General features: G+C 45.1%; 1 protein-coding gene across 1 annotated transcript in view; it reads left to right on the top strand.

Moving 5' to 3' along the window:
- tmc5 (transmembrane channel like 5) overlaps positions 1-17,529 on the top strand; it is a 215,457-nt gene that overhangs the window by 56,263 nt on the left and 141,665 nt on the right. The window lies entirely within an intron of this gene.

Below are 17,529 nucleotides of genomic sequence, written 5' to 3'. Positions count from 1 at the left end.
CCCTAGTTGCCCTTAAGAAGGTGGTGATGAGTTTTTTCTTGAACTGCTGCAGTCCATGTGGTGTAGGTACATCCACAGTGCTGTTAGGGAGGAAGTTCCAGGATTTTGACCCAGCGACAGTGAAGGAACAGTGATATATTTCCAAGTCAGGATGCTGAGTGACTTGGAGGGGAATTTCCTATCTATCTGCTGCCCTTGTCCTTCTAGATGGTAATGGTCATGGGTTTGGAAGGTGCTGTCTTAGGAGCCTTGGTGAATTCCTGCAGTGCATCTTGTAGATGGTACACACACTGCTGCTACTGTGCATCGGGGTGGAGGGAGTGAACGTTTACAGATGAGGTACCAATCAAGCGGGCTTCTTTGTCCTGGACAGTGTAAAGCTTCTTGAGTATTATGGGAGCTGGACTCATCCAGGCAAGTGGGGAGTATTTTATCACACTCCTGACTTGTGCCTTGTAGATGGTGGACAGGCTTTAGGGAGTCAGGAGGTGAGTTACCCATCGCACGATTCCCAGCCTCTGACCTGGTCTTGTAGCCACAGTATTTATATGGCGAGTCCAGTTCAGCTTCTGGTCAATGGTAACCCCCAGGATGTTGATAGAGGGGGATTCAGTGATTAAATGCCTTTGAATATCAAGGGGCAATGGTTGGACTCTCCCTTGTTGGAGATGGTCATTGCCTGGCACTTGTGTGGTGTGAATGTTACTTGCCACTTGTCAGCTCAAGCCTGGACATTGTCCAGGTCTTGCTGCATTTGGACATGGCCTGCTTCAGTATCTGAGGAGTCGTGAATGGTGCACTGTGCAATCATCAGCGAACATCCCCACTTCTGACCTTATGATGGAAGGAAGGTCATTGATGAGGCAGCTAACGGTGGTTGGGCCGAGGACACGACTCTGAGGAACTCCAGCGGTGATGTCCTGGAGCTGAGATGCCTGACCAAGTATGACTCCAACCAGTGGAGAGTTTTCCCCCTGAATCCCATTGACTCCAGTTTTGCTGGGGCTCCTTGATGCCACACTCGGTCAAATGCTGCCTTGATGTCAAGGGCAGTCACTCTCACCCTACCTCAGGGGTTCAGCTTTTTTGTCTGTGTTTGAACCAAGGCTATAATGACATCAGAAGCTGAGTGGCCCTGGCAGAATCCAAACTGGGCATTAGTGAGCAGGTTATTGCTAAGCAAGTGCCGTTTGATAGCACTGTTGATGACCTCTTCCATTACTTTACTGATGTTGGAGAGTAGACTGATGGGGCAGTAATTGGCCAGGTTGGATTTGTCCTGCTTTTTGTGTACAGGACATACCTGGGCAATTTTCCACGTTGCTGGGTAGGTGCCAGTGTTGTAGCTGTACTGGAACAGCTTGGCTAGGGGTGTGGCAAGTTCTGGAGCACAAGTCTTCAGTACTATTGCTGGAATATTGTCAGGGCCCATAGCCTTTGCAGTATCCAGTGCCTTCAGCCATTTCTTGATATCACATGGAATGAATTGAACTGGCTGAAGATTAACATCTGTAACACTGTGGAACGCAGCAGGAGGCCGAAATGGATCGTCCACTCGGCACTTCTGACTGAAGATTGTAGCTATTGCTTCAGCCTTATCTCTTGCACTGATGTGCTGGGCTCCTCCATCATTGAGGATGGGGATATTTGTGGAGCCTCCTCTTCCAGTGAGTTGTTTAATTGCCCACCACTGCTCATCAGAACAAGGAGCCTTAGGCATGGAGACATTCTTGGGAATTTGACAATAGTGAGCAGGACTTACAAGTGATTAACACTTGTGTCCAGGCTGTGCAACTAATTCCTCTTAACTTTCCTAACCCCGCTGCTACATCTTGGTGCTCCTCAAACATCCACAGTGGAGGTGGGGGTAGCATGTTAACTGCAACACCCTGTCTTGATTTGGCAGGCGTTCTCTGGAGGCCTGAGACTAGGAGGTTCCTGGTCTGCTTTTGGGATCTTGCTGTGTGGCTGTGGCACCTTCCTCGGCCTGTGGAACTGGAGCTGCTGATGTCATAGGAAGAGGGAATTCGGATGGGCCCAACACTCTCAGAGTCACCTGGGTGGAAGACCCTGGGGTGTGCACCTGCTGATTCTCCTCCCTATGGGAGCCCGAGGGCCCCAGGCCGACTCCTCAAGGAGAAAGAGTAACTGGAGTGAGATCGGGCTGCCCAGCCCCCCTCTCGTGTTCACACTGTTGGAGGCCAACTATGACCTCAGCGATGGAGTTCAGCCAGTGCAGCAGTGCAAGAGCGACATCCTGGACCAAGATCTCCATGGCAGCCGCCATCCTACTGGCACTGACCTCGGTGCATTGGCATCCCAGAGCTACCAGCTCAGTCTGGAGGCGGACGGACTCCTCATATTGCAAGGCACAATGGAGGAGTGCAGCGGACATCCCTTCCTGATGTTCCCGAGCTTGCCTTTGCAGCTCCAGCAACTGTGACATGACTGAGTCCAGAGGCTCATCATCTGACTCGGACTCAGCAGATTTCTGGCCTCCAGCAGCCCTCCGAGTGCCGGACACCTGGGAAGTCCCAGCCTCCACCTGCTGTGGATCAGACAGTGTGATGTGTTCACCAGATTGTGGCCCCAAGGCTATTCTAAAGCTAGGTTCCACCAAGATGTATTTCTCTGCGCTGGTGGAGGATATGTGAGAGCGCTGTGACAGGACTTCGAGGAAGGTGCCTTCAGATTCCTCTTCCGAAGTGTCTTCGAAGCAACACTTAAGTTGTGGACTCAGTTGACTGTTTGGCAGTTGTGCCGGTGAAAACAAGGGGAGATACTTAGTGCATGCCAGTGGCCTGCACTATCACAGTATGGTTGTGTGATGGACGTTGCACTGCTGGGTCCTCACTTGGTAGAGCAGCGCAGACCTCACTGTCAGCACAGGACTGGTCCTGGTCATCGCCGGCCAGCTGGATGGCTCTGTTTTCAAAGTCCATGAGGACCTTGATTTTGGGCATTCCTCCTCCAGCCTGCGACCTCTGCCTGTTGTTGTGTGCCAGCGTGTCCGGCATGAATAGAGTTGGAGACAGTGTAAGCAGGATGCCTGCCAGGCCAGATGATGTGTATGCCTGACATGTGTGGGTGGTGAGTGGTCCCATGGACGAGAGGAGGACAATGACGGTGTGTGTGAGAGAGTGAATGGTGATGTCCCTCGAACTGGCAGTGAGTGAGGGCTCTGTGGATGTGTGATGGGTTTGTGAGTGTGTGAGTTGAGAGTGATGAGAAGAGTGACTTACCCTTTCAGAACGGAGGAGATCATTCATCCTCTTGTGGCACTGGGTGGCTGTCCTTTTCTGAAGGGCGTTGGCACTGACCACCGCTGCCATCACCTCCCAAGCCAGGTTAGTGCTGTTGCTGCCTATCCTGTGGCCTGAGTGGGGTAGAGGACATCCCAGCGGCCTCCACAGCATCCAAAAGGCACTGAGAGACGTGTCGCTGGACCTGGGGGCTGTGGTCTTCTTCAGTTTCTGTGCAGCAGTGGTGGTCTGGAAGCACTGAGATGTGTACTTGCAGCTGGACTTTAAAGATGGCATCTGGTGTGATGCAGTGGTGGGTGATGGCGGGCGGGTGAATGAGAGTCCGTCCACCATGGAAACGACATGTTTCCCAGGAGTGCATAAATAATGTGGTGGGTTTGGGATAATACGACGTTAAAACCCATCATCGCAGCCAGTGGATAAAGCGATGTTTTACCCACCCTCTATCGCACTTACTCCAAATCTGGGAGGGTTCCACCCACTAGCTTTGGACTTATTCTTCCACCACAAGCATTTTTTGTGAGGAGCCTGCAGATGTTACCTGACCTGCTGCAAATTTTCCAACATTTTATTTATCATTTCAGATTATCAGAATCTCCAATGTTTTGCATTTGTTCAACACATTTCTGGATTTGCTTTACCATTTTTCCACAGAAAGCATTTGAGAAAAAATTGTTATTGTTAGCAAATTATATTCTCATAAATTTGGAAATAGGCACCGAGACAAAAGATGGTGAGCTAAACAATGAGGGAATTTGATAGTTTGTTTAGGTGGTTTAAAAACCTTTTCCACCCCTTGTTTTAGGAAATCCTTTAATTGTTTTCTATCTATGAAAAGGGAAAAATAAAAAGTAGAGATTGGAAAAGCAAGGCTCCTTGAAAGGGAAGATTTTGAATATGGTCCGATTTGTTAAGATGAAAACTGTGAGGACTTTTCCTGAGGTGAACAGGTGAGAAAGGTTAAAAGATGATTAGAATATCTTGTTTAAGTCATGTAATGTGAGCAGCTGAAGGTGGTTGGGCCGAGGACACTACCCTGAGGAACTCCTGCAGTGATGTCCTGGAGCTGAGATGATTGACCTCCAACAACCACAACCATCTTCCCTTGTGCTTGGTATGACTCCCCTCGATTCCCATTGACTCCAGTTTTGCTGGGGCTCCTTGAAGCCACACTCGGTCCAATGCTGCCTTGATGTCAAGGACAGTCACTCTCACCTCACCTCGGGAGTTCAGTTCTTTTGTCCATGTTTGAACCAAGGCTGTAATGAGGTCAGGAGCTGAGTGGCCCTGGTAGAACCCAAACTGGGCATCAGTGAGCAGGTTATTGCTAAACACGTGCCACTTGATAACACAGTTGATGACCCTTTCCATTACTTTACTGATGATTGAGAGTAGACTGATGGGGTGGTAATTGGCTGAGTTGGATTTGTCCTGCTTTTTGCTTACAGGACATACCTGGGCAATTTTCCACATTGCCGGGTAGATGCCAGTGTTGCAGCTGTACTGGAACAGCTTGACTAGGGGTGCGGCAAGTTCTGGAGCACAAGTCTTCAGTACTATTGTTGTAATATTGTCAGGGCCCATAGCCTTTGCAGTATCCAGTGCCTTCAGCCATTTCTTGATATCACGTGGAGTAAATCGAATTGGCTGAAGACTGGCATCTGTGATGCTGGGGACCTCTGGAGGAGGCCGAGATGGATCATCCAATTGGCACTTCTGGTTGAAGATTGTAGCAAATGCTTCAGCCTTATCTTTTGCACTGATATGCTGGGCTTCTCCATCATTGAGGATGGGGATATTTGTGGAGCCTCCTCTTCCAGTGAGTTGTTTAATTGTCCATCACCATTCTCGACTGGATGTAGCAGTACTGCAGAGCTTAGATCTGATCTGTGGGATCACTTAGCCCTGTCTATCACTTGCTGCTTATGCTGTTATTGCGCAAGTAGTCCTGTATTATAGCTTCACCAGGTTGACACCTCATTTTTAGGTATGCCTGGTGCTGCTCCTGGCATGTCCCCCTGCACTCATCCTTGAACCAGGGTTGATCCTCTGGCTTGATGGTAATGATAGAGTGAGGGATATGTCAGGCCATGAAGTTACAGATTATATTCGAGTACAATTCTGCTGCTGCTGATGGCCCACAGCACCTCATGGATGCCCGGTCTTGAGTTGCTAGATCTGTTCAAAATCTATCCCATTTAGCATGGTGGTAGCGCCACACAACACGATGGAGGGTATCCTCAATGTGAAGCCAGGACTTCGTCTCCACAAGGACTGTGCAGTGGTCACTCCTACCAATACTGTCATGGACAGATGTATCTGCAGCAGGCAGGTTGGTGAGGATGAGGTCAAGTATGTTTTTCCCTCTTGTTGGTTCCCTCACCCCCTGCCACAGACCCAGTCTAGCAGCTATTTCCTTTAGGTCTCGGCCAGCTCGGTCAGTAGTGGTGCTACTGAGCCACTCGTGGTGATGGACATTGAAGTCCCCCACCCAGAGTACATTCTGTGCCCTTGACACCCTCGGTGCTTCCTCCACATGATGTTCAACATGGAGGAAGCACTGATTCATCAGCTGAGGGAGGACGGTACATCATAATCAGCAGGAGGTTTCCTTACCCATGTTTGACCTGATGCTATGAGACTTCAAGGGGTTTGGAGTCGATGTTGAGGACTCCCAGGGCAACTCCCTCCCGACTGTATACCACTGTGTCCCCACCTCTGACATACCCAGGAATGGTGATGGGGGTGCCTGGGACATTATCTGTAAGGCCTGATTCTGTGAGGATGACTATGTCAGGCTGTTGCTTGACTAGTCTGTGAGACAGCTCTCCCAATTTTAGCACTAGCCCCCAAATTGATGCCAGGTGGTCCATCTGGTTTCATTCCTTTGTTGTGACTGTAGCGGTTTGTTACAACTGAGTGGCTTGCTAGGCCATTTGAGGGCATTTAAGAGTCAAGCACATTGCTGTGGGTCTGGAGTTATATAGGCCAGATGTATAGGTAAGGACGACAGATTTCCTTTCCTAAAGGACGTTAGTGACCCAGATGGGTTTTTACAAAATTGACAATGGTTTCATGATCATCATTGGACTTTTAACTCCAGATTTTTATTGAATTCAAGTTCCACCATCTGCTTTGGTGGGATTCGGACCCGGGTCCCCAGAACCCTGGGTCTCTGGATCACTAGTGCAGCAAAAATACAACTACACCCATCAAGGTCCTCATTGAAAGAGGGTTTGCATCCAAGGAAGAAAAAGACCAATTAAGAAGTTTGATTGGACAGTTGAATTGGTTGTGCACTAAGACTAGACCTAATGCCAGTTACGACATATTGGAACTGAGTAATCTGATGGAACATTATAAGTTGTGGAAATTCTGAGAGCAAATAAAACATTAAAGAAATTAAATTCAGAGAAATGCATACTCAAGCTCCCTGGGTGATCCAGAAGATATGAGAGTCATTTTAGAAGTGTTTCACATGCCAACCTTTCAGATGGATTTTTTTTTTTGTTCATGGGATGTGGACATCACTTTCTAGGCCAGCATTTATTGCCCATCCCTAATTACCCTTCTTCAGGGGACATTTAAGAGTCAACCACATTGCTGTGGGTCTGGAGTCACATGTAGTCCCGTCCAGGTAAGGATAGCAGATTTCCTATCCTAAAGGATATTAGTGAACCAGATGGGTTTTTGTGACAATTGACAATGGTTTTATGGTGATCACCAGACTGAATTCCAGATTGTTATTAAATTCAAAGTTCACCATCTGCCATGGTGGGATTTGAACCTGGTCCTAGAGTATTATCCTGGATCTCTGGAATGCTAGTCCAGTGACAATAACACTATGCCACTGCCACCCCCTACCACAGCAGTGTTTGGTAGGAAAATATAATAATTGTTACTCATTGTCCTGGGACATGAAGAATGTAAAAAGGGTAGTTAAAAACACCTTAGCTGCTGAAACACTGACATTAGTTGATGCAATAGAAATGGGAGCATACTTAACTAATATCCTGAAGGAAATCCTATACAAAGGACAACATGAGAAAAGTTTGCCCATAGAATGCTGTATAGGTAACCATTCTCTTTGGGACATATTTCATTCCTCAAAGTATGTCACTGAAAAAGGTTGAGGATTGATTTTGCTAGTATAAAGGAAATATTGGAAAGAAGAGAGATTTTCAAAATAAAATGAGTGGTTGCTCGTCACCAATTGTCAGAGTGTTTTATGAAGGGAAGAGTTTGCTCCAGGTAATTATTGAGGGATGCGTTGTGTTAGAATGAGTATGAAAGATCAATATGTTCTTTGATTGCTTTGTAATTATTTATGTATGGTTTTGCTGTAACTGGCACTGTTGGCAGTGCCTTACCATCTTCTCAATATCAGTGTCAATTCCGGGCCACCATACATAACTCCTGGCTAATGTTTTCATTTTCAAGATACCAGGTGGCCACTGTATAGATCCATCAGGAGTAGCTCCCTGCCTGGCACAGGAATGACCACTTGTGCTCCCCATAGCACAATACCATCTTGATAACTAAGTTCATGTTTTTGGATTGTGTTAGGGTTGTATGTCCGAAGCTGCCTCATTTCCCCTTCCCATAAGGATTTTATCTCGTCGTGTGGCACGCCCTTCTGAAGTCACGCTGTCCTGGGCAGTAAATTTGTTCTGGGGGGATGATTCTGGAAAGCAGGGCTTACAATTAGATGCAAAGGTATTAAAATGACACTCCTGATGTGCGGCAGTGGATAACTATTAATAGTTGGCTTTACTATAATGTGAGATATAAAAAGGAAAAAATAAATGATTTTGTTTCTTTTTAATTGGTTTAAAAGATTGTTCAAAAAGTTTTCAAAAGTTTTAATTTAAAGAAAAGGGAATCTGTCAATGTCTTATCAATTATATTGTTAATGTAATTGTGATTAACAAACCTTAAGAGAAACAGGTGATGGGTATTTGGACACATAAATAGGGGATAACTGGGACACTCATATGTGAGGAGTGTTGACACTGAACAAAGTTAATATATCTCTCAGAAAGGAAAGGGTTTGGCTAGAATTTTCTAGCCCTGTTGGCATCAGGCATCAAGGTGGGGTGGGGCGGGGTGGGGGGGGTACAATATGGCGAGAAGGCCAAAAATCAGTTTTACACCATTATGAAATCAGTTTGTGATTGTCCACTCCACCTTTCAATGGTGGGCCACGTTATCCACTGCCACATGTCAGGAGTGTCATTTTAATACCTTTGCATCTAATTGTAAGCCCTGCTTTCCAGAATCATCCCCCCAGAGCAAATTTACTGCCCATGACAGCATGACTTCAGAACGGCGTGCCACACACTTCGAAAATACTTGCCTTTATTAGCTGAGACATGGAGTACAAGAGCAGGGAGGTTATGCTGGAACTGTATAGAACGCTGGTTAGGCCACAACTAGCGTACTGCATGCAGTTCTGGTCATCACATTATAGGAAGGATGTGATTGCACAGCTATGAGGAAAGCTTGGATAGGCTGGGGTTGTTTTCCTTGGAGCAGCAAAGGTTGAGAGGGGACCTGATAGAGATGTATAAGATTATGAGGGGCATTGATAGGGTGGGTAGCAAGGCACTCTTTCCATTTGTGGAGGGGTCAATAAACAAGGGGCATAGATTTAAGGTAAGCTGTAGAAGGCTAAGAGGGGAGTTGAGGAGAATTTTTTTAACCCAGAGGGTGATAAGAGTCTGGAACTCACTGCCTGAAAGGATGATTGAGTTAGAAACTCTCGTAGCATTTAAGTAGTATGTAGATATGTAGCCTCCAGGGCTATGGGCCAAGTGCTGGAAAATGGGATTGACTGGTGCGAACATGGGCCGAATGGCCTCCTTCTGTGCTGCATACATCTGAGCCTATGTTTTCACCGCCTTTTGAGAAAGAGTTCCAAAGACACTCAATCCTCAGAGAAAAATTTCTCCTCATGAATTTTAAACAGTGACCCCTGGTTCTAGATTCTACCACAAAAGGAAACATCGACTCCACATCCACCCTGTCAAGATCTCAGAGTCTTAAAGGTTTCAATCAAGTTGTCTCTTACACTTCTGGAAACCTAACGTCACTCAGTGTGGAATTCTGTAGACAGGTTCCCACAGCTGGGGCCACAAGCTGGGTCAGCTGTGATTCAGAGGGTAACAGGACCATTTTTCCAGCAGTCAGTTAAGTGGCTGCCAGCAAGCCGCTGTCCTTTTAGGACGATGGCCCAACCCAAAGAACTGCCAGTTTATTCCAAGGGTCGGAACCTCAGCCTCAACAGCAGCAGCAGCAGCAGCGGTCACTGAGGGCAGGTGTCATGTTGCCACGGGGTTGGCCATTGTCACCGTGGTGGAAGAGGGTGGAATTCTGTGGGCCATGAAGTACCCAAAGGGAGGGCACAATCCCCTCCTTTTCCCTCCAACCCCAGATCCTGTCCACGGAGGCAGGGAACGGCCCTTATCTGGTCTCCAGGCATTCTGCTGCATTTCCCACTGCTGGTAAAATAGCAGGGCGGGGGGTGGGGGGGATTCGGCGTTGGTAGGAAGGTGCAAGAACCTCCCCAGCTCCTTTCAGTGCTATTTTAACAGCCTTACATCCTCTTGGCTTGCCCCCAAAGGGCTGCTAAAATCCATCACTTACCGTCCAAACTACAGGGGCCACTGAGCCCAATTTCTTACCCAGAGGTGTCTGTTTAGCACCTCAAGCCAAATTAAATTATGATAATCAGCAAGTAGAACGAAAATGGTGTGTTAAATCCAGGCTGTCAAGCAGGCATGTCTTAAAAGCACTGAACCTATGTGGTACATACTTTCATACTTTGTCCTAAAACGACTCCCTGTTTTTATCTAGGATATCTGGACGCTGCATTTATCAGGTGAAAACTTGTTTAAAAGGAATTAGAGTGTACAAAACATGTGTTCTGAAGCCATTCCATGTTAGAATGTTTTCATAATTTAAAACATTACTTCATTACTTGGGTACTGCTTCGAATCTCAATAATATTCCATCATGACATGATTCTAGAACTCCAGCATGCTCTGTAACGTGTACTTTTAAAATTATTTATTAACGGACCTGGCACTACTCAGAATGCAAGGAGTTTTGAGGAAGCACTGACAATAAAATAACTACATTAGTAAAATCAGACAAATAACATAAATAACTTTTATTTAATGGTTCTTAAAAGCAAATCAGACAGATCAAGACTTAAAAACATTGAATTGTTCTTTTCATTTTTATTGATGACAACAGATCATTTAGCATTATTCTAGCTTGCAAATTATCACCGAAGATATTTCAACAAAAATTACAATTAGAGAACAGCTTTCAAAAAAACTTGCAATGGATGAGGATGATTCAATGGAGGTATCTGCTGGGAGACCAGTCAGAGTTGGATCTGTGTGGAAAGCTAAAGGATAAAACAGGCAACACAAGGAAAAGAGGAAGTGAGTAGGATGAGCCAAGGCGAAGACAGAATATCAATGGAACTGGGAGAAACTGATGAAGGTGTATCAAAAGAAGACGTAAATGGTCAAAGATCATCAGCAGAAGTCAGAATTGAGCAAGACATTCCCCCAGAGGAAAACTTAACTCTTTGCCAGTGCTTGCAACAACTCTATCAGCTTGTTACCGCTGTAATCCTGTTTTTCTACCACTATTTTAAGGAATCATACCCTGAATACAATTATACTGAAACACATCATATTGAACAATTGGAATCGGAAGAACCAAGTCGTGCTACATCGGAACAGGCCACCTCAATTGTTTACGAAGAGTTACCTGAACGACGAGGTCGAAGAATAGTGATCAATATTGATGAGGTTACTTTAAAAACTCTGAGCAAGATTAATGATGCACGTTGGAAAGGTAATGATAGCTTTCTAGGTGATGATAGCTTTGTAAATGATTATTTTTCTAACACATTCCAGCATCATATTTTTCTTTGCTTATAAGTTAGAATCTTACATGGCAAAAAAACTGAGCTATGGGGCCCCTTATCAGGTTCAGAGGCCTAAAAGTAACTGCCTTCCAGATGTGTTTAGCACATCCCAATACAAACAGAAAGTAACAGCTACACTAATATGTATATTGTGGTGCACAGGCTTTATTGTGGCCACTGAAGTATTTAAATTAGGGAATTTTTCCACAATGCACTTGGAGTGCTTCAGTGATGCTCCAGACATTTCCAGCCAGAACTCTAAGGAAGGCTCAAACGGAAATAAAAACAGAAAATGTTGGAAAAGCTCAGCAGGTCTGACAGCAGCTGTGGAGAGTGAAACAGAGTTAACGTTTCGAGTTTCAAGGCCCAAGTGGAAACGTGCTCCTTATAGAGCTACCCTTACTTAGACCTGCACCTCCCTCCAGGTCTCCAATCACCAATTTTTCACATCCAAAGTAGGAGCAGGAGTAGGCTATTCAGCCTCTCGAGTGTGCTCTGCCATTTAATAAGGTCATGGCTGATCTGATAGTAACCTGAAATCTGCATCCCACCTACCCCAATAACCTATCACCCCCTTGCTTACCAAGAATCTATCCACCTCTGCCTTAAAAATATTCAAAGACTCTGCTTCCATCACCTTTTTAGGAAGAGAGTTCCAAAGACTCACAACCCCCTTGAGTGAAAAAATTTCACCTCGTCTCCATTTTAAATGAGTGACCCCTTATTTTTAAACAGTGACCTCTAGTTCTAGATTCTCCCACAAGAGGAAACATCCTCTCCACATGCACCCTGTCAAGACCCCTCAAGATCTTATATGTTTCAATCAAGTTGCCTCTTACTCTTCTAAAGTCCAGCGGATACAAGCCTAGTCTGTCCAACCTTTCCTCATAAGACAACCCATCCATTCCAGGTATTAGTCTGGTAAACCTTCTGAGCTGCTTACAATGCATTTACATCCTTCCTTAAATAAGGTGACCAATACTGTAAACAGTACTCCAAATGTGGTCTTATTAATACAACTGAAGCATAAATTTACACCTTACTAAATTTTTGAAAAATGATTTTACTGTTTGGGCAGCAAGCAGACCTTTGATAGGTGTTGACACTCAACTTCCTGTCTCTCCGCCCTCTTTGCACTTGCAACCTATCAGAATAGCAGAGGCAGTAATTAAGTTAACTCTTGTTTCACAATCTCTAATACTTGCTGTGTTGCACTCAATATGTTTGTCACTCTTTTTCCCACTCTGCTCGCCCTTCTGTGTAGCTTTCACGCGCTTATCTCACTGTACTCTCAATAGACTCAAATTTAACCAACCCCAAGACTCCCGACTCTCACTCATCAATTATGTGGTTAAAATTATTTGCAAAGCAATCCAACCCACTCTGCATATTGGGGTGTCCAAGTGTCCTGCCATAGGAAAGTGAGTTGCTTAGTTAATTATATCAAGTTCCCACAGTGCAATTAAGAGCCAATATGAAATTTACTGTTGCTGTTGAGTCTCAGCATTGACTATCCCCAAGGCTTCCTGTGGGCTCCTTCTGCCATTGGTGGTCCCTCACCAGCCTATCCATTTTAATGGCTGCTGGACAGGAGACAGATCTTAAGATATGTAAGATGTCTGTGTTTCCAGGCTTGAGCTGTTTACAGCCTCACCTATCCCCTCCCCACTTCCTCCAAAACATAGGGACCTATGAATTGGATTTCTTTACTTCTTCTTTCTCGAACAATGTTTCTTGCAGTCATGCCTTTCATCTGTTTTTCTCCCTCTTTCCTATTAGTTTCCCAATGTTTTTTTTCTATCTGAAAGTTAAAGAGGTCTAAAGCTATTCAGGGAAGAGGCATTTGAAGTCTGGCAGAGCTTAGGGATTGAGCAGTTTAGGGATATGGCAGTACTGAGTCAGCTGGTGCCTCCTAATGCTCAGGTACCATTGAGCACATAAATGTAGCAACCTCAGCAACCCCAGATCAACCAGGAGCAGTTGTCAACCACATTGGTCAATAATGATCTTGTTCAACCATTGTTCGGCTTGTGTACACCAAAAAAAAGGTTAATGCAGACCCATACCTGCTTCCCTGGGAGCTGCCGTCATATTGGGTCAGTCCAACGTTGCAAAAAGTTGGCGTTGGCTGGAAACAGCCTTAAAGGACTTGCTGTTAGGCACCTTCAAACTGGCTGATGACACCCAAGGATCCCCACAGATGAACACCAGGAGCTTGTCTACAGTTAAGCAATACATGTGGGGGCTATGATTCTTGCAAAAGATAAGGCTGAAGTATCTTCAGCCAGAAGTTCCATCATAGATGCCAGTCTTCAGCCAATTCAGTTCACTCCAGGTGATATCAAGAAACAGCCGAAGGCAACTGGATACTGCAAAGGCTGTGGGTCCTCAACATTCCAGCAATAGCACTAGAGACTTGTGCTGCAGAACTAACTGTGCCCCTAGCTAAGCTACAGCTACAACACTGGCATCTAACCAGCTATGTGAAAAATTGCCCAGGCATGTCTTGTCCACAAAAAGCAGGACAAATCCAACCTAGCCAATTACCACCCCATTAGTCTACTGCTGATCATCTACAGAGTGGTGCAGGTTATCATCAGTGCTGTCAAACAGCACTTACTCAGCAATAACCTGCTCACTGATGCTCAATTTGGGGAATTCACAAGGATCACTCAGTTCCTGCCTCTTTGCAACCTTGTTCCAAACATATACAACAGAGCTGAACTCCCAAGATGAGGTGAGTGTGACTGCCCTTACATCAAGGCAGCATTTGACCGGGTGTGGCATCAAGGAGCCCTAGAAAAACTGGAGTAAATGGGAATCGGGGGGGGGGGGACTCTCCATGGAGTCATGGAGTATGACTATGGAGTCATACCTAGCACAAAGGAAGGTAGCAATGGTTGTTGGAGTGAAATCATCTCAGCCCCAGGACATCACTATAAGACTAATAATAGTAGGGGATTTCAACTTCCCCAGTATTACCTGAGATAGACAAAGTGTGAAAGTCTTAAAGGGGGAATAATTCTTAAAATGTATGCAGGAGAGCTTTTTAAGCCAGTGCGTAGAAAGTCCTACAAGAGAGGGGACGGTGCTAGACTTAGTTTTAGGGAACAAAGCTGGGCAAGTTGTAGACATGTCAGTTGGGGAGCATTTCGGTGATAGTGACCATAACTCAGTAAGATTTAAGGCAGTTATGGAAAAGGACAAAGATGGACCAGAAATAAAGGTTCTGAACTGGGAGAAGGCTGATTTTAATATGATAAGACAGGATCTGGACAAAGTGGACTGGGAGCAGCTACCTAGAGGAAAATCTATATCAGAGCAATGAGAGTCATTCAAAAAGGAATGAGTGAGTGCAGGGCCAACATGTTCTCATAAAGGTGAAGGATGGGACCAACAAGTCCTGAGAACCCTGGATGTCGAGGAATATACAGGATTGAATAAGGGAAAAAAGGGAAGCTTATGGTAGATACCGAGGGCTCAAAACAACAGAAGCCTTAGAGGAGTATAGAAAGTGCAGGGGGTTATTTAACAAGGAAGTTAGAAGAGCAAAGACAGGGCATGAAGAAACACTGGCAGGTAAAATAAAGAAAAATCCAAAAGGCATTTTAAGTATATTTATGGCAAGAGGATAACCAAGGAAAGAGTAGGGCCCATTAGGGACAAAAGTAGCAAACTGTGTGAGGAGCTGGAGAACGTTGGTGAGGTTTTAAATGAATACTGTGCATCTGTATCCAGTATAGAGAAGGACAATGTAAGTACAGAAATCAGGGAGGGGGGACTGTGATATACTTGATCAAACTAGCATTGAGAGGGAGGAGGTATTAGTGGTTTTAGTGGGCTGAAAAGTAGATAAATCCCCAGGCCCAGATGAGATACATCTCAGGCTGCTGTGGGAGGCAAGGGAGGAGATTGCATCGGCCCTGATATTAATTTTCAAATCCTCTCTGGCCACAGAAGTGGTGCCAAAGGACTGGAGGACAGCTAATGTGGTAACATTATTCAAGATAGGTGGTAGGGATAAACTAGGGAACTATAGGCTAGTGAATCAAACATCAGTGGTAGGGAAACTTTTGGAAAAAATTCTGAGTGACAGAATTAATCTCCACTTGGAGAGACAGGGATTAATCAGGGATAGTCGGCATGGCTTTGTCAGGGGGAGATCATGTCTAACAAATTTAATTGACTTTTACAAGGAGATGACTAGGCGTGTAGATAAGGGTGGTATAGTTTTTGTTTACATGGAGTTCAGTAAGGCTTTTGACAAGGTCTCGAAAAGAAGGCTGGTCAAGATGATAAGAGCCCATGGGATCCAAGGCAATTCGGCAAATTGGATCCAAAATTGGCTTAGTAGCAGAAGGCAGAGTGTGATGATTGAAGGTTGTTTTTGTGACTGGAAGCCTGTGTCCAGTGGCACACCACAGGGTTTGGTGCTGGGTCCCTTGACTGTTTGTAGTCAATTAACATTAACAATCTAGACATGAATGTAGGAGGTATGATCAATAAGTTTGCAGATGACACAAAAACTAACTGTCCATTATGGAAGCCAATCAGTAAAGCTACTCTTGATGATGGTAACAGGCAAGGGACCAAGCCTCCTGGGGTGAAACTGGCTAAAGGAGATTAAGATAGAATGGGCTGAAATTTTCCAGTTAGGAGCAAGTGAGTTACCAGAGCTACTACGAAAGTACGCCACAGTTTTCAAGGACAAACTTGGGAAGATTCACGGACTGCAGGCAAAAACTCATGTGGATCCAGAAGCACACCCCCACCCCCCCAAATTCATGAAGGTGAGACCAGTACCTATGCACTGCAAGAAAAGGCCAACAATGAACTGGGCAGACTAGAAAAACTGGGCATTATACAACCTGTGCAGTTCTCAGAATGGGCAACAGCCATTGTCCCTTACCTTAAACCCAACCAAAGCATCTAAATTTGTGAAGACTACAAATTGACAGTTAATAAAGTAGCTAAGCGAGATGACACCCCATTCCAAAAATCACAGACCTGTACACCAAGCTGACAGGAGGGACAACGTACACAAAGCTTGACATGAGTCATGCTTATCAACAATGAGAGTTGGATAATGCCTCCTGGGAATTTGTCACAATTAATACCCACAAAGTGTTGTACCAATATACTCAACTGCCTTTCGATGTCACCTCAGCTTGCACCATCTTTCAGAGAACAATGGAAAGCTTTTTGCAGGGACTGCCCCAGGTTGTAGTCTATTTAGATGATGTTTTGGTGACAGGATTCACTGAAAAACAGCATTTGGAAAACTTAGAAGTCTTAAAACATTTCTTTCAGGCTGGAGTGCTTTTAAAAAAAGAGAAATGCAGACTTGAAACGTTAACTGTTTCTTTCTCCACAGATGCTGCCAGACCTGCTGAGCTTTTCCAGAACTTTCTGCCATTTTAATGATGTCCTTTTTGCTGGCCACCCATTTTGCACCCTCTTTAAACTTGAGCTCATCCAAAACACTGCCACCTGTATAATATTTCAAGTACCTTTCACCTATCAACACTGTGCTCGCTCTTTTACATTGGCTCCCAGTGATGACAACATCACTGTTTAAAATTTTCATCCTGGTTTTCCATCCCTTCCTTGTCCCTCCTTATCTCTGTTGTGTTAGGGTCTGGTACGTACAGGGTTAATGTGGGACTGAGCCCGGTACCGACCGGACAGTGATGTAAGGAGGCATATGACCCAGAGCTTGTGGCAGTTTAGAGATGAACAGAGATGTTTAAGCACCTAGGATTGAGTCAGCTCCATACCTGTACCCTCTATTTCAATTGTGTACACAGTTATGAGTTATTAATAAAGACTTGCTGTTACTATACTCAAGACTACAAAGCCTACATCATGATGTCTGAAGCAGGCTTCTTCATCTATAATCTTCCAAGATCTCCTTACTCCTCCAATTTTGATCTCTGGTGTATCCTTGATTTCCACCATCAGCAGCCATGCATTTATCTGGGCCCTAAGCACTGGAATTCCCTCCCTCAGCCTCGCTGCCTCTCTACTGTTGTGTTTTTATAATGTCAGAAAGGCACCAATCACTCATAAGGAATGGATAAACACGTTGTGGGTCCATTTATTTAGACTAGGCACATGCGAACATATATACATGGATAGCAAGCTTGAAGACACCAGCAGCCCAGATGTCTGTGTTCTGCTCAAAAGCAAAAGTGAAACTAAAACTGGATCACATGAGGAAGGCACTGGCGTAGTGATATTGTCACTGGACCGATGTTCCAGAGACGCAGGGTAATGATCTGAGGACCCGGGTTGGAATCCCACCACAGCAGAAGGTGAAAT

The sequence above is a fragment of the Carcharodon carcharias genome, chromosome 15, assembly GCF_017639515.1.
Source record: "Carcharodon carcharias isolate sCarCar2 chromosome 15, sCarCar2.pri, whole genome shotgun sequence".
Taxonomy (NCBI): domain Eukaryota; kingdom Metazoa; phylum Chordata; class Chondrichthyes; order Lamniformes; family Lamnidae; genus Carcharodon; species Carcharodon carcharias.
The sequence above is the reverse complement of the archived record's forward strand: the minus strand, read 5'-3'. Positions and strand labels throughout refer to the sequence as shown.